The sequence below is a fragment of the Genypterus blacodes genome, unplaced genomic scaffold (assembly GCF_046128005.1).
Source record: "Genypterus blacodes isolate CSIRO-AG114 ecotype Tasmania unplaced genomic scaffold, CSIRO-AGI_Gbla_v1 ptg000019l_1, whole genome shotgun sequence".
NCBI classification, from domain to species: Eukaryota; Metazoa; Chordata; class Actinopteri; order Ophidiiformes; family Ophidiidae; genus Genypterus; species Genypterus blacodes.
This window is the reverse complement of record NW_027466832.1, coordinates 1,362,438-1,383,801: the sequence shown is the minus strand read 5'-3', so window position 1 is coordinate 1,383,801 and position 21,364 is coordinate 1,362,438. Positions and strand designations below refer to the sequence as shown.

The 21,364-nt window shown below is 43.4% G+C and overlaps 9 non-coding genes and 3 pseudogenes across 9 annotated transcripts; all 12 read right to left on the bottom strand.

The window, feature by feature from the left end:
- Positions 1–12,510: 12,510 nt before the first annotated feature.
- On the bottom strand, positions 12,511–12,629 carry LOC142991536 (5S ribosomal RNA; annotated as a pseudogene).
- Positions 12,630–12,874: 245 nt separating this feature from the next.
- Positions 12,875–12,993, bottom strand: LOC142991581 (5S ribosomal RNA). The gene has a single exon (XR_012960950.1). It is a non-coding gene; the product is annotated as a 5S ribosomal RNA (ribosomal RNA).
- Positions 12,994–13,459: 466 nt separating this feature from the next.
- Positions 13,460–13,578, bottom strand: LOC142991544 (5S ribosomal RNA; annotated as a pseudogene).
- Positions 13,579–14,035: 457 nt separating this feature from the next.
- Positions 14,036–14,154, bottom strand: LOC142991511 (5S ribosomal RNA). Its single transcript, XR_012960912.1, has one exon. It is a non-coding gene; the product is annotated as a 5S ribosomal RNA (ribosomal RNA).
- A 245-nt stretch (positions 14,155–14,399) lies between these two features.
- Positions 14,400–14,518, bottom strand: LOC142991519 (5S ribosomal RNA). Its single transcript, XR_012960920.1, has one exon. It is a non-coding gene; the product is annotated as a 5S ribosomal RNA (ribosomal RNA).
- Positions 14,519–14,964: 446 nt separating this feature from the next.
- LOC142991495 (5S ribosomal RNA) lies at positions 14,965–15,083 on the bottom strand. Its single transcript, XR_012960897.1, has one exon. It is a non-coding gene; the product is annotated as a 5S ribosomal RNA (ribosomal RNA).
- Positions 15,084–15,545: 462 nt separating this feature from the next.
- LOC142991591 (5S ribosomal RNA) lies at positions 15,546–15,664 on the bottom strand. The gene has a single exon (XR_012960960.1). It is a non-coding gene; the product is annotated as a 5S ribosomal RNA (ribosomal RNA).
- A 3,056-nt stretch (positions 15,665–18,720) lies between these two features.
- LOC142991550 (5S ribosomal RNA) lies at positions 18,721–18,839 on the bottom strand. Its single transcript, XR_012960936.1, has one exon. It is a non-coding gene; the product is annotated as a 5S ribosomal RNA (ribosomal RNA).
- A 457-nt stretch (positions 18,840–19,296) lies between these two features.
- On the bottom strand, positions 19,297–19,415 carry LOC142991579 (5S ribosomal RNA). Its single transcript, XR_012960948.1, has one exon. It is a non-coding gene; the product is annotated as a 5S ribosomal RNA (ribosomal RNA).
- Positions 19,416–19,854: 439 nt separating this feature from the next.
- On the bottom strand, positions 19,855–19,973 carry LOC142991608 (5S ribosomal RNA). The gene has a single exon (XR_012960976.1). It is a non-coding gene; the product is annotated as a 5S ribosomal RNA (ribosomal RNA).
- Positions 19,974–20,430: 457 nt separating this feature from the next.
- LOC142991564 (5S ribosomal RNA) lies at positions 20,431–20,549 on the bottom strand (annotated as a pseudogene).
- A 245-nt stretch (positions 20,550–20,794) lies between these two features.
- LOC142991497 (5S ribosomal RNA) lies at positions 20,795–20,913 on the bottom strand. The gene has a single exon (XR_012960899.1). It is a non-coding gene; the product is annotated as a 5S ribosomal RNA (ribosomal RNA).
- Positions 20,914–21,364: the final 451 nt, after the last annotated feature.

The following is a 21,364-nucleotide window of genomic DNA, read 5'->3' as shown; positions in this document are numbered from 1 at the left end:
AAAATTTTCAATATTCCCCAATTTGTCCCAAATTTACACAAATTGATGGCATTTCTGCCTGGATGCTGCGTCTGAAATTGTAGCTCTCTATCTCCTTCCTTGTCACAGAAATGGTTCTTCAAGTTTTCTCCAGTTTCAAAAATCGATGACCCGCAGGTCAACATTTTTAGAAAATTTTCAATATTCCCCAATTTGCCCCAAATTTACACACATTGATGGCATTTCTGCCTGGATGCTGCGTCTGAAATTTTAGCTCCCTATCTCCTTCCTTGTCACAGATACGGGCTTTTCAAGTTTTCTCCAGTTTCAAAAATGGATGATCCGCGGGTCAACTTTTTGCCCAAATTTTCAATATTCCCCAATTTGCCCCAAATTTACACACATTGATGGCATTTCTGCCTGGATGCTGCGTCTGAAATTTTGGCTCTCTATCTCCTTCCTTGTCACAGATATGGGCTTTTCAAGTTATCTCCAGTTTCAAGCATCGATGACCCGGGGGTCAACTTTTTTCCCAAATTTTCAATATTCCCCAATTTGCCCCAAATTTACACACATTGATGGCATTTCTGTCTGGATGCTGCATCTGCAAATTTTAGCTCTCTATCTCCTTCCTTGTCACAGATATGGGCTTTTCAAGTTTTCTCCAGTTTCAAAAATCGATGACCCGCGGGTCAACATTTTTAGAAAATTTTCAATATTCCCCAATTTGTCCCAAATTTACACAAATTGATGGCATTTCTGTCTGGATGCTGCGTCTGAAATTGTAGCTCTCTATCTCCTTCCTTGTCACAGATATGGGCTTTTAAAGTTTTCTCCAGTTTCAAAAATGGATGACCCGGGGGTCAACATATTTAGAAAATTTTCAATATTCCACAATTTGCCCCAAATTTACACACATTGATGGCATTTCTGCCTGGATGCTGCGTCTAAAATTGTAGCTCTCTATCTCCTTCCTTGTCACAGACATGGGCTTTTCAAGTTTTCTCTAGTTACAAGAATCGATGACCCGCGGGTCAACTTTTTTCCAAAATGTTCAATATTCCCCAATTTGCCCCAAATTTACACACATTGATGGCATTTCTGTCTGGATGCTGCGTCTGAAATTTTAGCTCTCTATCTCCTTCCTTGTCACAGACATGGGCTTTTCAAGTTTTCTCTAGTTACAAGAATCGATGACCCGCGGGTCAACATTTTTAGAAAATTTTCAATATTCCCCAATTTGTCCCAAATTTACACAAATTGATGGCATTTCTGTCTGGATGCTGCGTCTGAAATTTTAGCTCTCTATCTCCTTCCTTGTCACAGATATGGGCTTTTAAAGTTTTCTCCAGTTTCAAAAATCGATGACCCGGGGGTCAACATTTTTCCAAAATTTTCAATATTCCCCAATTTGCCCCAAATTTACACACATTGATGGCATTTCTGCCTGGATGCTGCGTCTGAAATTTTAGCTCTCTATCTCCTTCCTTGTCACAGATATGGGCTTTTCAAGTTTTCTCCAGTTTCAAAAATTGATGACCCGGGTCAACATTTTTAGAACATTTTCAATATTCCCCAATTTGCCCCAAATTTACACACATTGATGGCATTTCTGCCTGGATGCTGCGTCTGAAATTGTAGCTCTCTATCTCCTTCCTTGTCACAGACATGGGCTTTTCAAGTTTTCTCCAGTTTCAAAAATTGATGACCCTGGTCAACATTTTTAGAAAACTTTCAATATTCCCCAATTTCCCCCAAATTTACACACATTGATGGCATTTCTGCCTGGATGCTGCGTCTGAAATTGTAGCTCTCTATCTCCTTCCTTGTCACAGATATGGGCTTTTCAAGTTTTCTCCAGTTTCAAAAATTGATGACCCGGGGGTCAACTTTTTTCCAAAATTTTCAATATTCCCCAATTTGCCCCAAATTTACACAAATTGATGGCATTTCTGTCTGGGTGCTGCGTCTGAAATTTTAGCTCTCTATCTCCTTCCTTGTCACAGATATGGGCTTTTCAAGTTTTCTCTAGTTTCAAGAATCGATGACCCGCGGGTCAACATTTTTAGAAAATTTTCAATATTCCACAATTTGCCCCAAATTCACACACATTGATGGCATTTCTGCCTGGATGCTGCCTCTAAAATTGTATCTATCTATCTCCTTCCTTGTCACAGACATGGGCTTTTCAAGTTTTCTCTAGTTACAAGAATCGATGACCCGCGGGTCAACATTTTTAGAAAATTTTCAATATTCCCCAATTTGCCCCAAATTTACACACATTGATGGCATTTCTGCCTGGATGCTGCGTCTGAAATTTTAGCTCTCTATCTCCTTCCTTGTCACAGATATGGGCTTTTCAAGTTTTCTCCAGTTTCAAAAATTGATGACCCGGGTCAACATTTTTAGAAAATTTTCAATATTCCCCAATTTGCCCCAAATTTACACACATTGATGGCATTTCTGCCTGGATGCTGTGTCTGAAATTGTAGCTCTCTATCTCCTTCCTTGTCACAGACATGGGCTTTTCAAGTTTTCTCTAGTTATAAGAATCGATGACCCGCGGGTCAACATTTTTAGAAAATTTTCAATATTCCCCAATTTGTCCCAAATTTACACAAATTGATGGCATCTCTGTCTGGATGCTGCGTCTGAAATTTTAGCTCTCTATCTCCTTCCTTGTCACAGATATGGGCTTTTCAAGTTTTCTCCAGTTTCAAAAATCGATGACCCGGGGGTCAACTTTTTTCCCAAATTTTCAATATTCCCCAATTTGCCCCAAATTTACACACATTGATGGCATTTCTGTCTGGATGCTGCGTCTGAAATTTTAGCTCTCTATCTCCTTCCTTGTCACAGATATGGGCTTTTCAAGTGTTCTCCAGTTTCAAAAATCGATGACCCGGGTCAACATTTTTAGAAAATTTTCAATATTCCCCAATTTGCCCGAAATGTACACACATTGATGGCATTTCTGCCTGGATGCTGCGTCTGAAATTTTAGCTCTCTATCTCCTTCCTTGTCACAGATATGGGCTTTTCAAGTTTTCTCTAGTTTCAAGAATCGATGACCCGCAGGTCAACATTTTTAGAAAATTTTCAATATTCCCCAATTTGTCTCAAATTTACACAAATTGATGGCATTTCTGTCTGGATGCTGCGTCTGAAATTTTAGCTCTCTATCTCCTTCCTTGTCACAGATATGGGCTTTTCAAGTTTTCTCCAGTTTCAAAAATTGATGACCCGGGTCAACATTTTTAGAAAATTTTCAATATTCCCCAATTTGCCCCAAATTCACACACATTGATGGCATTTCTGTCTGGATGCTGCGTCTGAAATTTTAGCTCTCTATCTCCTTCCTTGTCACAGATATGGGCTTTTCAAGTTTTCTCCAGTTTCAAAAATCGATGACCCGGGGGTCAACTTTTTCCCAAAATTTTCAATATTCCCCAATTTGCCCCAAATTTACACACATTGATGGCATTTCTGCCTGGATGCTGCGTCTGAAATTTTAGCTCTCTATCTCCTTCCTTGTCACAGATATGGGCTTTTCAAGTTTTCTCCAGTTTCAAAAATTGATGACCCGGGTCAACATTTTTAGAAAATTTTCAATATTCCCCAATTTGCCCCAAATTTACACACATTGATGGCATTTCTGCCTGGATGCTGTGTCTGAAATTGTAGCTCTCTATCTCCTTCCTTGTCACAGACATGGGCTTTTCAAGTTTTCTCTAGTTATAAGAATCGATGACCCGCGGGTCAACATTTTTAGAAAATTTTCAATATTCCCCAATTTGTCCCAAATTTACACAAATTGATGGCATCTCTGTCTGGATGCTGCGTCTGAAATTTTAGCTCTCTATCTCCTTCCTTGTCACAGATATGGGCTTTTCAAGTTTTCTCCAGTTTCAAAAATCGATGACCCGGGGGTCAACTTTTTTCCCAAATTTTCAATATTCCCCAATTTGCCCCAAATTTACACACATTGATGGCATTTCTGTCTGGATGCTGCGTCTGAAATTTTAGCTCTCTATCTCCTTCCTTGTCACAGATATGGGCTTTTCAAGTGTTCTCCAGTTTCAAAAATCGATGACCCGGGTCAACATTTTTAGAAAATTTTCAATATTCCCCAATTTGCCCGAAATGTACACACATTGATGGCATTTCTGCCTGGATGCTGCGTCTGAAATTTTAGCTCTCTATCTCCTTCCTTGTCACAGATATGGGCTTTTCAAGTTTTCTCTAGTTTCAAGAATCGATGACCCGCGGGTCAACATTTTTAGAAAATTTTCAATATTCCCCAATTTGCCCCAAATTCACACACATTGATGGCATTTCTGCCTGGATGCTGCGTCTGAAATTTTAGCTCTCTATCTCCTTCCTTGTCACAGATATGGGCTTTTCAAGTTTTCTCTAGTTTCAAGAATCGATGACCCGCGGGTCAACATTTTTAGAAAATTTTCAATATTCCCCAATTTGCCCCAAATTCACACACATTGATGGCATTTCTGCCTGGATGCTGCGTCTGAAATTTTAGCTCTCTATCTCCTTCCTTGTCACAGATATGGGCTTTTCAAGTTTTCTCTAGTTTCAAGAATCGATGACCCGCGGGTCAACATTTTTAGAAAATTTTCAATATTCCCCAATTTGTCTCAAATTTACACAAATTGATGGCATTTCTGTCTGGATGCTGCGTCTGAAATTTTAGCTCTCTATCTCCTTCCTTGTCACAGATATGGGCTTTTCAAGTGTTCTCCAGTTTCAAAAATTGATGACCCGGGTCAACATTTTTAGAAAATTTTCAATATTCCCCAATTTGTCCCAAATTTACACACATTGATGGCATTTGTGTCTGGATGCTGCGTCTGAAATTTTAGCTCTCTATCTCCTTCCTTGTCACAGATATGGGCTTTTCAAGTTTTCTCCAGTTTCAAAAATCGATGACCCGGGGGTCAACTTTTTTCCAAAATTTTCAATATTCCCCAATTTGCCCCAAATTTACACACATTGATGGCATTTCTGCCTGGATGCTGCGTCTGAAATTGTAGCTCTCTATCTCCTTCCTTGTCACAGACATGGGCTTTTCAAGTTTTCTCTAGTTACAAGAATCGATGACCCGCGGGTCAACATTTTTAGAAAATTTTCAATATTCCCCAATTTGTCCCAAATTTACACAAATTGATGGCATTTCTGCCTGGATGCTGCGTCTGAAATTGTAGCTCTCTATCTCCTTCCTTGTCACAGATATGGGCTTTTTAAGTTTTCTCTAGTTTCAAGAATCGATGACCCGCGGGTCAACATTTTTAGAAAATTTTCAATATTCCCCAATTTGTCCCAAATTTACACAAATTGATGGCATTTGTGTCTGGATGCTGCGTCTGAAATTTTAGCTCTCTATCTCCTTCCTTGTCACAGATATGGGCTTTTCAAGTTTTCTCCAGTTTCAAAAATCGATGACCCGGGGGTCAACTTTTTTCCCAAATTTTCAATATTCCCCAATTTGCCCCAAATTTACACACATTGATGGCATTTCTGTCTGGATGCTGCGTCTGAAATTTTAGCTCTCTATCTCCTTCCTTGTCACAGATATGGGCTTTTCAAGTGTTCTCCAGTTTCAAAAATCGATGACCCGGGTCAACATTTTTAGAAAATTTTCAATATTCCCCAATTTGCCCGAAATGTACACACATTGATGGCATTTCTGCCTGGATGCTGCGTCTGAAATTTTAGCTCTCTATCTCCTTCCTTGTCACAGATATGGGCTTTTCAAGTTTTCTCTAGTTTCAAGAATCGATGACCCGCGGGTCAACATTTTTAGAAAATTTTCAATATTCCCCAATTTGTCTCAAATTTACACAAATTGATGGCATTTCTGTCTGGATGCTGCGTCTGAAATTTTAGCTCTCTATCTCCTTCCTTGTCACAGATATGGGCTTTTCAAGTTTTCTCCAGTTTCAAAAATTGATGACCCGGGTCAACATTTTTAGAAAATTTTCAATATTCCCCAATTTGCCCCAAATTCACACACATTGATGGCATTTCTGCCTGGATGCTGCGTCTGAAATTGTAGCTCTCTATCTCCTTCCTTGTCACAGATATGGGCTTTTCAAGTTTTCTCCAGTTTCAAAAATTGATGACCCGGGTCAACATTTTTAGAAAATTTTCAATATTCCCCAATTTGTCCCAAATTTACACAAATTGATGGCATTTCTGTCTGGATGCTGCGTCTGAAATTTTAGCTCTCTATCTCCTTCCTTGTCACAGATATGGGCTTTTAAAGTTTTCTCCAGTTTCAAACATCGATGACCCGGGGGTCAACTTTTTTCCAAAATTTTCAATATTCCCCAATTTGCCCCAAATTTACACACATTGATGGCATTTCTGCCTGGATGCTGCGTCTGAAATTTTAGCTCTCTATCTCCTTCCTTGTCACAGATATGGGCTTTTAAAGTTTTCTCCAGTTTAAAAAATCGATGACCCGGGGGTCAACTTTTTTCCAAAATCTTCAATATTCCCCAATTTGCCCCAAATTTACACACATTGATGGCATTTCTGCCTGGATGCTGCGTCTGAAATTGTAGCTCTCTATCTCCTTCCTTGTCACAGATATGGGCTTTTCAAGTTTTCTCCAGTTTCAAAAATTGATGACCCGGGTCAACATTTTTAGAAAATTGTCAATATTCCTCAATTTGCCCCAAATTTACACACATTGATGGCATTTCTGCCTGGATGCTGCGTCTGAAATTGTAGCTCTCTATCTCCTTCCTTGTCACAGATATGTGCTTTTCAAGTTTTCTCTAGTTTCAAGAATCGATGTTCCGCGGGTCAACACTTTTTGAAAATTTTCAATATTCCCCAATTTGTCCCAAATTTACACACATTGATGGCATTTCTGTCTGGATGCTGCGTCTGAAATTTTAGCTCTCTATCTCCTTCCTTGTCACAGATATGGGCTTTTAAAGTTTTCTCCAGTTTCAAAAATCGATGACGCGGGGGTCAACTTTTTTCCAAAATTTTCAATATTCCCCAATTTGCCCCAAATTTACACACATTGATGGCATTTCTGCCTGGATGCTGCGTCTGAAATTGTAGCTCTCTATCTCCTTCCTTGTCACAGACATGGGCTTTTCAAGTTTTCTCTAGTTACAAGAATCGATGACCCGCGGGTCAACATTTTTAGAAAATTTTCAATATTCCCCAATTTGTCCCAAATTTACACAAATTGATGGCATTTCTGTCTGGATGCTGCGTCTGAAATTTTAGCTCTCTATCTCCTTCCTTGTCACAGATATGGGCTTTTAAAGTTTTCTCCAGTTTCAAACATCGATGACCCGGGGGTCAACTTTTTTCCAAAATTTTCAATATTCCCCAATTTGCCCCAAATTTACACACATTGATGGCATTTCTGCCTGGATGCTGCGTCTGAAATTTTAGCTCTCTATCTCCTTCCTTGTCACAGATATGGGCTTTTAAAGTTTTCTCCAGTTTAAAAAATCGATGACCCGGGGGTCAACTTTTTTCCAAAATCTTCAATATTCCCCAATTTGCCCCAAATTTACACACATTGATGGCATTTCTGCCTGGATGCTGCGTCTGAAATTGTAGCTCTCTATCTCCTTCCTTGTCACAGATATGGGCTTTTCAAGTTTTCTCCAGTTTCAAAAATTGATGACCCGGGTCAACATTTTTAGAAAATTGTCAATATTCCTCAATTTGCCCCAAATTTACACACATTGATGGCATTTCTGCCTGGATGCTGCGTCTGAAATTGTAGCTCTCTATCTCCTTCCTTGTCACAGATATGTGCTTTTCAAGTTTTCTCTAGTTTCAAGAATCGATGTTCCGCGGGTCAACACTTTTTGAAAATTTTCAATATTCCCCAATTTGTCCCAAATTTACACACATTGATGGCATTTCTGTCTGGATGCTGCGTCTGAAATTTTAGCTCTCTATCTCCTTCCTTGTCACAGATATGGGCTTTTAAAGTTTTCTCCAGTTTCAAAAATCGATGACGCGGGGGTCAACTTTTTTCCAAAATTTTCAATATTCCCCAATTTGCCCCAAATTTACACACATTGATGGCATTTCTGCCTGGATGCTGCGTCTGAAATTGTAGCTCTCTATCTCCTTCCTTGTCACAGACATGGGCTTTTCAAGTTTTCTCTAGTTACAAGAATCGATGACCCGCGGGTCAACATTTTTAGAAAATTTTCAATATTCCCCAATTTGTCCCAAATTTACACAAATTGATGGCATTTCTGTCTGGATGCTGCGTCTGAAATTTTAGCTCTCTATCTCCTTCCTTGTCACAGATATGGGCTTTTAAAGTTTTCTCCAGTTTCAAACATCGATGACCCGGGGGTCAACTTTTTTCCAAAATTTTCAATATTCCCCAATTTGCCCCAAATTTACACACATTGATGGCATTTCTGCCTGGATGCTGCGTCTGAAATTGTAGCTCTCTATCTCCTTCCTTGTCACAGATATGGGCTTTTAAAGTTTTCTCCAGTTTCAAAAATCGATGACCCAGGGGTCAACTTTTTTCCAAAATTTTCAATATTCCCCAATTTGCCCCAAATTTACACACATTGATGGCATTTCTGCCTGGATGCTGCGTCTGAAATTGTAGCTCTCTATCTCCTTCCTTGTCACAGATATGGGCTTTTCAAGTTTTCTCTAGTTTCAAGAATCGATGACCCGCGGGTCAACATTTTTAGAAAATGTTCAATATTCCCCATATTGTCTCAAATTTACACAAATTGATGGCATTTCTGTCTGGATGCTGCGTCTGAAATTTTAGCTCTCTATCTCCTTCCTTGTCACAGATATGGGCTTTTAAAGTTTTCTCCAGTTTTAAAAATCGATGACCCGGGGGTCAACTTTTTTCCAAAATTTTCAATATTCCCCAATTTGCCCCAAATTTACACACATTGATGGCATTTCTGCCTGGATGCTGCGTCTGAAATTGCAGCTCTCTATCTCCTTCCTTGTCACAGATATGGGCTTTTCAAGTTTTCTCCAGTTTCAAAAATTGATGACCCGCGTCAACATTTTTAGAAAATTTTCAATATTCCCCAATTTGCCCCAAATTTACACACATTGATGGCATTTCTGCCTGGATGCTGCGTCTGAAATTGTAGCCCTCTATCTCCTTCCTTGTCACAGATATGGGCTTTTCAAGTTTTCTCTAGTTACAAGAATCGATGACCCGCGGTTCAACTTTTTTCCAAAATTTTCAATATTCCCCAATTTGCCCCAAATTTACACAAATTGATGGCATCTCTGTCTGGATGCTGCGTCTGAAATTTTAGCTCTCTATCTCCTTCCTTGTCACAGATATGGGCTTTTCAAGTTTTCTCCAGTTTCAAAAATTTATGACCCGCGTCAACATTTTTAGAAAATTTTCAATATTCCCCAATTTGCCCCAAATTTACACACATTGATGGCATTTCTGCCTGGATGCTGCGTCTGAAATTTTAGCTCTCTATCTCCTTCCTTGTCACAGACATGGGCTTTTCAAGTTTTCTCCAGTTTCAAAAATTGATGACCCGGGTCAACATTTTAAGAAAATTTTCAATATTCCCCAATTTGTCCCAAATTTACACAAATTGATGGCATCTCTGTCTGGATGCTGCGTCTGAAATTTTAGCTCTCTATCTCCTCCCTTGTCACAGATATGGGCTTTTAAAGTTTTCTCCAGTTTCAAAAATTGATGACCCGGGTCAACATTTTTAGAAAATTTTCAATATTCCCCAATTTGCCCCAAATTTACACACATTGATGGCATTTCTGCCTGGATGCTGTGTCTGAAATTGTAGCTCTCTATCTCCTTCCTTGTCACAGACATGGGCTTTTCAAGTTTTCTCTAGTTACAAGAATCGATGACCCGCGGGTCAACATTTTTAGAAAATTTTCAATATTCCCCAATTTGTCCCAAATTTACACAAATTGATGGCATCTCTGTCTGGATGCTGCGTCTGAAATTTTAGCTCTCTATCTCCTCCCTTGTCACAGATATGGGCTTTTAAAGTTTTCTCCAGTTTCAAAAATTGATGACCCGGGTCAACATTTTAAGAAAATTTTCAATATTCCCCAATTTGCCCCAAATTTACACACATTGATGGCATTTCTGCCTGGATGCTGCGTCTGAAATTGTAGCTCTCTATCTCCTTCCTTGTCACAGACATGGGCTTTTCAAGTTTTCTCTAGTTACAAGAATCGATGACCCGCGGGTCAACATTTTTAGAAAATTTTCAATATTCCCCAATTCGTCCCAAATTTACACAAATTGATGGCATTTCTGCCTGGATGCTGCGTCTGAAATTTTAGCTCTCTATCTCCTTCCTTGTCACAGATATGGGCTTTTCAAGTTTTCTCCAGTTTCAAAAATTGATGACCCGGGGGTCAACTTTCTTCCCAAATTTTCAATATTCCCCAATTTGCCCCAAATTTACACACATTGATGGCATTTCTGTCTGGATGCTGCGTCTGAAATTTTAGCTCTCTATCTCCTTCCTTGTCACAGATATGGGCTTTTCAAGTGTTCTCCAGTTTCAAAAATCGATGACCCGGGTCAACATTTTTAGAAAATTTTCAATATTCCCCAATTTGCCCCAAATGTACACACATTGATGGCATTTCTGCCTGGATGCTGCGTCTGAAATTTTAGCTCTCTATCTCCTTCCTTGTCACAGATATGGGCTTTTCAAGTTTTCTCTAGTTTCAAGAATCGATGACCCGCGGGTCAACATTTTTAGAAAATTTTCAATATTCCCCAATTTGTCTCAAATTTACACAAATTGATGGCATTTCTGTCTGGATGCTGCGTCTGAAATTTTAGCTCTCTATCTCCTTCCTTGTCACAGATATGGGCTTTTCAAGTTTTCTCCAGTTTCAAAAATTGATGACCCGGGTCAACATTTTAGAAAATTTTCAATATTCCCCAATTTGCCCCAAATTCACACACATTGATGGCATTTCTGCCTGGATGCTGCATCTGAAATTTTAGCTCTCTATCTCCTTCCTTGTCACAGATATGGGCTTTTCAAGTTTTCTCCAGTTTCAAAAATCGATGACCCGGGTCAACATTTTTAGAAAATGTTCAATATTCCCCAATTTGCCCCAAATTTACACACATTGATGGCATTTCTGCCTGCATGCTGCGTCTGAAATTTTAGCTCTCTATCTCCTTCCTTGTCACAGATATGGGCTTTTCAAGTTTTCTCCAGTTTCAAAAATCGCTGACCCGGGGGTCAACCTTTTTCCAAAATTTTCAATATTCCCCAATTTGCCCGAAATTTACACACATTGATGGCATTTCTGCCTGGATGCTGCGTCTGAAATTGTAGCTCTCTATCTCCTTCCTTGTCACAGACATGGGCTTTTCAAGTTTTCTCTAGTTACAAGAATCGATGACCCGTGGGTCAACATTTTTAGAAAATTTTCAATATTCCCCAATTTGTCCCAAATTTACACACATTGATGGCATTTCTGCCTGGATGCTGCGCCTGAAATTTTAGCTCTCTATCTCCTTCCTTGTCACAGATAGAAAATTTTCAATATGCCCCAATTTGTCCCAAATTTACACAAATTCTGTCTGGATGCTGCGTCTGAAATTTTGGCTCTCTATCTCCTTCCTTGTCACAGATATGGGCTTTTCAAGTTTTCTCCAGTTTCAAAAATTGATGACCCGGGTCAACATTTTTAGAAAATTTTCAATATTCCCCAATTTGTCCCAAATTTACACAAATTGATGGCATTTCTGTCTGGATGCTGCGTCTGAAATTTTAGCTCTCTATCTCCTTCCTTGTCACAGATATGGGCTTTTCAAGTTTTCTCCAGTTTCAAAAATCGATGACCCGGTGTCAACTTTTTTCCAAAATTTTCAATATTCCCCAATTTGCCCCAAATTTACACACATTGATGGCATTTCTGCCTGGATGCTGCGTCTGAAATTTTTGCTCTCTATCTCCTTCCTTGTCACAGATATTGGCTTTTAAAGTTTTCTCCAGTTTCAAAAATTGATGACCCGGGTCAACATTTTTAGAAAATTTTCAATATTCCCCAATTTGCCCCAAATTTACACACATTGATGGCATTTCTGCCTGGATGCTGCGTCTGAAATTTTAGCTCTCTATCTCCTTCCTTGTCACAGATATGGGCTTTTCAAGTTTTCTCCAGTTTCAAAAATTGATGACCAGGGTCAACATTTTTAGAAAATTTTCAATATTCCCCAATTTGCCCCAAATTTACACACATTAATGGCATTTCTGCCTGGATGCTGCGCACTTTCATCATCATCATCATCATCATCATCATCATCGTCACACAGTGGCTCGTGTACTTCACTTCTCATGTGCATTCAATCTTCTCATATTATGCCCATGTGCAATACTCATTTTCTGAATGTATGCTTTCATATAAGATAAGATAAGATACAACTTTATTCTCCCGAGGGAAATTGCGTGTTGACAGAAGGAGTGTAACATGAGGGAGGAGGACCAGGTGAGGCCTGCTGCTCAGAGGGCCAAAATGCTTACGGCACCGGGTATTCCCAAGCGGTCTCCCACCTAAGTACTAACCTGGCCCGACGCTGATAAGCTTCCGAGATCAGAAGAGATCGGGCGTGTTCAGAGTGGTATGGCCATAAACGAGGAGAGCAGCCACACAGAGGCTCTTTATAGGTGAGACAGACCCAGTTCAAGTCACCGTGTACACATGACTACACTCAAGTTCATGTATATCACAATTTACATGATGCCTTCATCAGAAGAACACTAACATTTCAGATAAGATAAGACACAACTTTATTCTCCCGAGGGAAATTGCGTGTTGACAGAGGGAGTGAAACATGAGGGAGGAGGACCAGGTGAGGCCTGCTGCTCAGAGGGCCAAAATGCTTACGGCACCGGGTGTTCCCAGGCGGTCTCCCATCCAAGTACTAACCTGGCCCGACGCTGATTAGCTTCCGAGATCAGACGAGATCGGGCGTGTTCAGAGTGGTATGGCCGTAAACGAGGAGAGCAGCCACACAGAGGCTCTTTATAGGTGAGACAGACCCAGTTCAAGTCACCGTGTACACATGACTACACTCAAGTTCATGTATATCACAATTTACATGATGCCTTCATCAGAAACACACATTTCTGGATAATGAAGTCTTACCTAATGAAACTGATAATCATCACATAGAACATACAGAGGGACCACTAACATCTCTGACGCTCACTTTCATCATCATCATCATCATCATCATCATCATCATCATCATCGTCACACAGTGGCTCGTGTACTTCACTTCTCATGTGCATTCAATCATCTCATATTATGCCCATGTGCAATACTCATTTTCTGAATGTATGCTTTCATATAAGATAAGATAAGATGCAACTTTATTCTCCCGAGGGAACTTGCGTGTTCACAGAGGGAGTGAAACATGAGGGAGGAAGACCAGGTGAGGCCTGCTGCTCATTGGGCCAAAATGCTTACGGCACCGGGTATTCCCAGGCAGTCTCCCATTCAAGTACTAACCTGGCCTGACGCTGCTTAGCTCCTGAGATCAGACGAGATCGGGCGTGTTCAGAGTGGTATGGCCGTAAACGAGGAGAGCAGCCACACAGAGGCTCTTCATAGGTGAGACAGACCCAGTTCAAGTCACCGTGTACACATGACTACACTCAAGTTCATGTATATCACAATTTACATGATGCCCTCATCAGAAACACACATTTCTGGATAATGAAGTCTTACCTAATGAAACTGATAATCATCATATAGAACATAAAGAGGGACCACTAACATCTCTGACGCTCACTTTCATCATCATCATCATCGTCATCATCATCATCGTCACACAGTGGCTCGTGTTCTTCACTTCTCATGTGCATTCAATCATCTCATATTGTGCCCATGTGCAATACTCATTTTCTGAATGTATGCTTTCATGTAAGATAAGATAAGATACAACTTTATTCTCCCGAGGGACATTGGGTGTTGACAGAGGGAGTGAAACATGAGGGAGGAGGACCAGGTGAGGCCTGCTGCTCAGAGGGCCAAAATGCTCACGGCACCGGGTATTCCCAGGCAATCTCCCATCCAAGTACTAACCTGGCCCGACGCTGCTTAGCTTCCGAGATCAGACGAGATCAGGCGTGTTCAGAGTGGTATGGCCGTAAACGAGGAGAGCAGCCACACAGAGGCTCTTTATAGGTGAGACAGACCCAGTTCAAGTCACTGTGTACGCATGACTACACTCAAGTTCATGTATATCACAATTTACATGATGCCTTCATCAGAAGAACACTAACATTTCAGATAAGATAAGATACAACTTTATTCTCCCGAGGGAAATTGCGTGTTCACAGAGGGAGTGAAACATGAGGGAGGAGGACCAGGTGAGGCCTGCTGCTCAGATGGCCAAAATGTTTACTGCACCGGGTATTCCCAGGCGGCCTCCCATCCAAGTACTTACCTGGCCCGACGCTGCTTAGCTTCTGAGATCAGACGAGATCGGGCGTGTTCAGAGTGGTATGGCCGTAAACGAGGAGAGCAGCCACACAGAGGCTCTTTATAGGTGAGACAGACCCAGTTCAAGTCACCGTGTACACATGACTACACTTACGTTCATGTATATCACAATTTACATGATGCCTTCATCAGAAACACACATTTCTGGATTATGAAGTCTTACCTAATGAAACTGATAATCATCACATAGAACATACAGAGGGACCACTTACATCTCTGACGCTCACTTTCATCCTCATCATCATCATTGTCACACAGTGGCTCGTGTTCTTCACTTCTCATGTGCATTCAATCTTCTCATATTATGACCATGTGCAATACTCATTTTCTGAATGTATGCTTTCATATAAGATAAGATAAGATACAACTTTATTCTCCCGAGGGAAATTGCGTGTTGACAGAGGGAGTGAAACATGAGGGAGGAGGACCAGGTGAGGCCTGCTGCTCAGAGAGGCCAAAATGCTTATGGCACCGGGTATTCCCAGGCGGTCTCCCATCCAAGTACTAACCTGGCCGGACGCTGCTTAGCTTCCGAGATCAGACGAGATCGGGCGTGTTCAGAGTGGTATGGCCATAAACGAGGAGAGCAGCCACACAGAGGCTCTTTATAGGTGAGACAGACCCAGTTCATGTCACCGTGTACACATGACTACACTCAAGTTCATGTATATCACAATTTACATGATGCCTTCATCAGAAACACACATTTCTGGATAATAAAGTATACCTAATGAAACTGATAATCATCACATAGAACATAAAGAGGGACCACTAACATCTCTGACGCTCACTTTCATCATCATCATCATCATCATCGTCATCATCATCATCGTCACACAGTGGCTCGTGTACTTCACTTCTCATGTGCATTCAATCTTCTCATATTATGCCCATGTGCAATACTCATTTTCTGAATGTATGCTTTCATATAAGATAAGATAAGATACAACTTTATTCTCCCGAGGGAAATTGCGTGTTTACAGAGGGAGTGAAACATGAGGGAGGAGGACCCGGTGAGGCCTGCTGCTCAGAGGGCCAAAATGCTTACGGCACCGGGTATTCCCAGGCGGTCTCCCATCCAAGTACTAACCTGGCCCGCCGCTACTTAGCTTCCGAGATCAGACGAGATCGGGCGTGTTCAGAGTGGTATGGCCGTAAACGAGGAGAGCAGCCACACAGAGCACCACGTTGTCCTTTCCGGCGACGTGTCAGATGTCCGTGGTGTATTCCGATATGAAGTAGAGCTGACGCTGCTGGCGGGCCGACCACGGCTCGGCCACCTTGGACATGCAGAACGTGAGCGGCTTATGGTCCACGAATGCCGTAAACTCTCGACCTTCCAGCAGGAACCTGAAATGGCGGACTGCCAACCAGAGGCCGAGGAGCTCTCTGTCAAACGCACTGTACTTGCGCTCCCTGGGGGTCAACTGGCGGCTGAAAAAGGCGAGTGGCTGCCAGGCGCCGTCGACCCATTGCTCGTGCACCGCTCCCACAGCATAATCAGACGCGTCCGTGGTGATAGCGATGGGGGCCTTGTGCGACGGGTGGGCCAGCATGGTGGCTTGGCTCAGGGCGGCTTTGGTGGCATCGAACGCGGCATCCCTCTCAGCCGTCCAGTCGACGGCCTGACCGGGGGACTTACCCTTAAGAGCCTCGTATAGCGGGCGCATAGTGTGGGCGGCCCGGCGGATGAACCGGTGATAAAAGGTCACCATCCCCAGAAACTCCCGGAGTGCACGAGCTGTGTGCGGTCTTGGAAAGGCGGACACGGCCTCCACCTTTGCCGGGAGGGTGGCAGCCCCCTCTTTGCTCACCAGATGTCCGAGGAATTGGATGGAGGGCAACCCGAACACGCACTTCGCAGGGTTGATAATCAAGCCGTGCTGGTCGAGCCTTTTGAAGAGATCCCGGAGGTGTACTTGGTGCTCTCCCTCCGAGGAGCTGGCAACGAGAATATCGTCTAGGTAAACGAAAATGAACGGCATGTCTCTTAGCGCCGAATCCATCAACCGCTGGAAAGACTGTGCAGCGTTCTTAAGTCCAAACGGCATCCGCAGGAACTCAAACAGTCCGAACGGCGTGACCACCGCCGTTTTGGGGATGTCTGCAGGGTGCACCGGGACTTGGTGGTAGCCCCGCACCAGATCCACTTTGGAGAAAACCAGTTTGCCAGCCAGATGTGCGGAGAAATCCTGGATGTGGGGGACCGGGTAGCGGTCCGGTGTGGTAGCGTCGTTAAGGCGGCGGTAGTCTCCGCACGGACGACAACCACCATCTGGTTTAGGGACGATGTGGAGGGGTGAGGCCCATGGGCTGTCAGAGCGGTGGATAATGCCCAGGCACTCCATGTTGGCAAACTCTGACCTGGCGACTGCCAGCCTGACAGGATTGAGCCGCCGGGCCCTAGCGTAGACCGGGGGGCCCTTAGTGTCAATGTGGTGTTCAACCCCGTGCTTGATGGTAGTGGCGGAAAAGGTGGGCTTCGTCAGGCTGGGAAACTCACCAAGTAGGCGTTGATATCTGTCCCCCTCAGCAAGAGAGCTGGAGAGTCCGCCGTATGTTGCCTCACCGCGGACACAAGCAAGCGAGGAGAATGTCAATGCGTCTACCAAGCGGCTGTTCTTGACGTCCACTAGTAGTCCGTGAGCGCACAGGAAATCCGCACCGAGGATGGGGAAGGAAATGTCGGCCGTAACAAAATCCCACGTAAACTGCCGGCCCTCGAGACACAGGTTCACAGTCTTTGTGCCATAGGTGCGGATAGGGGTGTCGTTAGCAGACGTCAATGGGGGGCCGTAGCCTCCGCTGGCGGTGTCACTCCTCGTGGCCGGCAAAATGCTCCTGTTAGCTCCGGTGTCGCAGAGGAAGTTACGCCTGGAGAGGGTGTCCTTAATGAATAGTAGTCTGCTTGTTGCACCCACGCTCACGGCTACAACTGAACGTGGGCCCTGTCGTTTCCCGCCGGTCCATAGTTGCAAGGGGGCCGGCATCTCTTAGCTTTAGCGCCGAAACGCGCATGGAAGTAGCACATGCCTGAATTTGTGCGGCCGTCAGCAGTCACAGGGTCTCCTGTAGTTAGCATTCCTCTGCTGGGGGGCATGTAGCTGCGCGTCGGGGCTAGCACCTCAGGGGCGAAACGCTGGGTAGCCAGGAAAAAGCGATCAGCCTCCTCGGCGAAAGCTCGTGGCTCCGTGATAGTTGTATTAGTTAAGGCTGTTTGCACGTGTGGCGGCATGTGCCGAAGGAACAGTTCCATGAACAGGAAATTTGGCTCTTCTTTACCTAGCAGGTTCAGCATCATCTCCATGTGCTCTGAGGGCTTACTGTCTCCGAGGCCGTGAATAGCGAACAGGCGTCGGGCTCGTTCCGGCCGTGACAGCTCGAAGGTTTTGAGCAGGAGAGTCTTGAATGCTGCATATTTCTCCAGGGCAGGAAGAGAAGTAATACACCCCACTGTCCGGGCCGCTGTAGAGCTCCCCAGTGCGGAGACGACATGGAAATAGCGTGTGTCGTCATCCGTTATCCCGCGGAGGGCGAATTGAGCTTCCGTCTGTGCGAACCATGCCGCCGCGGACGTCTCCCAAAACTCCGGCAATTTGAGAAAAACGGCCATGTTCAGTCCAGTCTCGGATACTTCGTCGAGACTCGCGTCAGGGTCACCAGTGTAGTGCCGAAGGACGGGAGTCGGAGGCGGCGTATTGAGTTTTAACGTCCACTTTATAGACATGCGGATTCACTCGTCTCGTACAATCAATACAGCAGAACAACAACACCTACGGACCGGAAGTCCTCGCCCTTTTAACCACCGTGGGGAACACACCTACCCACACCATAGTCCGAGGGGGAATTATGTATAATCACCACAATATCACAATTTACATGATGCCTTCATCAGAAACACACATTTCTGGATAATGAAGTCTTACCTAATGAAACTGATAATCATCACATAGAACATACAGAGGGACCACTAACATCTCTGACGCTCACTTTCATCATCATCATCGTCACACAGTGGCTCGTGTACTTCACTTCTCATGTGCATTCAATCTTCTCATATTATGACCATGTGCAATACTCATTTTCTGAATGTATGCTTTCATATAAGATAAGATAAGATACAACTTTATTCTCCCGAGGGAAATTGGGTGTTGACAGAGGAAGTGAAACATGAGGGAGGAAGACCAGGTGAGGCCTGCTGCTCAGAGGGCCAAAATGCTTACGGCACCGGGTGTTCCCAGGCGGTCTCCCATCCAAGTACTAACCTGGCCCGACGCTGCTTAGCTTCCGAGATCAGACGAGATCGGGCATGTTCAGAGTGGTATGGCCGTAAACGAGGAGAGCAGCCACACAAAGGCTCTTTATAGGTGAGACAGACCCAGTTCAAGTCACCGTGTACACATGACTACACTCAAGTTCATGTATATCACAATTTACATGATGCCTTCATCAGAAACACACATTTCTGGATCATGAAGTCTTGCCTAATGAAACTGATAATCATCACATAGAAGATAAAGAGGGACCACTAACATCTCTGACGCTCACTGTCATCATCATCATCATCATCATAATCATCATCGTCACACAGTGGCTCGTGTACTTCAATTCTCATGTGCATTCAATCATCTCATATTATGCCCATGTGCAATACTCATTTTCTGAATGTATGCTTTCATATAAGATAAGATAAGATACAACTTTATTCTCCCGAGGGACATTGGGTGTTGACAGAGGGAGTGAAACATGAGGGAGGAGGACCAGGTGAGGCCTGCTGCTCAAAGGGCCAAAATGCTTACGGCACCGGGTATTCCCAGGCGGTCTCCCATCCAAGTACTAACCTGGCCCAACGCTGCTTAGCTTCTGAGATCAGACGAGATCGGGCGTGTTCAGAGTGGTATGGCCGTAAACGAGGGGAGCAGCCACACAGAGACTCTTTATAGGTGAGACAGACCCAGTTCAAGTCACCGTGTACACATGACTACACTCAAGTTCATGTATATCACAATTTACATGATGCCTTCATCAGAAACACACATTTCTGGATAATGAAGTCTTACCTAATGAAACTGATAATCATCACATAGAACATACAGAGGGACCACTAACATCTCTGACGCTCACTTTCATCATCATCATCGTCACACAGTGGCTCGTGTACTTCACTTCTCATGTGCATTCAATCTTCTCATATTATGACCATGTGCAATACTCATTTTCTGAATGTATGCTTTCATATATGATAAGATAAGATACAACTTCATTCTCCCGAGGGAAATTGCGTGTTGACAGAGGAAGTGAATCATGAGGGAGGAGGACCAGGTGAGGCCTGCTGCTCAGAGGGCCAAAATGCTTACGGCACCGGGTATTCCCAGGCGGTCTCCCATCCAAGTACTAACCTGGCCCGACGCTGCTTAGCTTCCGAGATCAGACGAGATCAGGCGTGTTCAGAGTGGTATGGCTGTAAACAAGGAGAGCAGCCACACAAAGGCTCTTTATAGGTGAGACAGACCCAGTTCAAGTCACCGTGTACACATGACTACACTCAAGTTCATGTATATCACAATTTACATGATGCCTTCATCAGAAACACACATTTCTGGATAATGAATTCTTGCCTAATGAAACTGATAATCATCACATAGAAGATAAAGAGGGACCACTAACATCTCTGACGCTCACTGTCATCATCATCATCATCATCATAATCATCATCGTCACACAGTGGCTCGTGTACTTCAATTCTCATGTGCATTCAATCATCTCATATTATGACCATGTGCAATACTCATTTTCTGAATGTATGCTTTCATATATGATAAGATAAGATACAACTTTATTCTCCCGAGTGAAATTGCGTGTTGACAGAGGGAGTGAAACATGAGGGAGGAAGACCAGGTGAGGCCTGCTGCTCAGAGGGCCAAAAAGCTAACGGCACTGGGTATTCCCAGGCGGTCTCCCATCCAAGTACAAACATGGCCCAACGCTGCTTAGCTTCTGAGATCAGACGAGATCGGGCGTGTTCAGAGTGGTATGGCCGTAAAACAGGAGAGCAGCCACACAGAGGCTCTTTATAGGTGAGACAGACCAAGTTCAAGTGACCGTGTACACATGACTACACTCAAGTTCATGTATATCACAATTTACATGATATCTTCATCAGAAGAACACTAACATTTCAGATAAGATAAGATACAACTTTATTCTCCCGAGGGAAATTGCGTGTTGACAGAGGAAGTGAAACATGAGGGAGGAGGACCAGGTGAGGCCTGCTGCTCAGAGGGCCAAAATGCTTACGGCACCGGGTGTTCCCAGGCAGTCTCCCATCCAAGTACTAACCTGGCCCGACGCTGCTTAGCTTCCGAGATCAGACGAGATCGGGCGTGTTCAGAGTGGTATGGCTGTAAACAAGGAGAGCAGCCACACAAAGGCTCTTTATAGGTGAGACAGACCCAGTTCAAGTCACCGTGTACACATGACTACACTCAAGTTCATGTATATCACAATTTACATGATGCCTTCATCAGAAACACACATTTCTGGATAATGAAGTCTTGCCTAATGAAACTGATAATCATCACATAGAAGATAAAGAGGGACCACTAACATCTCTGACGCTCACTGTCATCATCATCATCATCATCATAATCATCATCGTCACACAGTGGCTCGTGTACTTCAATTCTAATGTGCATTCAATCATCTCATATTATGACCATGTGCAATACTCATTTTCTGAATGTATGCTTTCATATATGATAAGATAAGATACAACTTTATTCTCCCGAGTGAAATTGCGTGTTGACAGAGGGAGTGAAACATGAGGAAGGAAGACCAGGTGAGGCCTGCTGCTCAGAGGG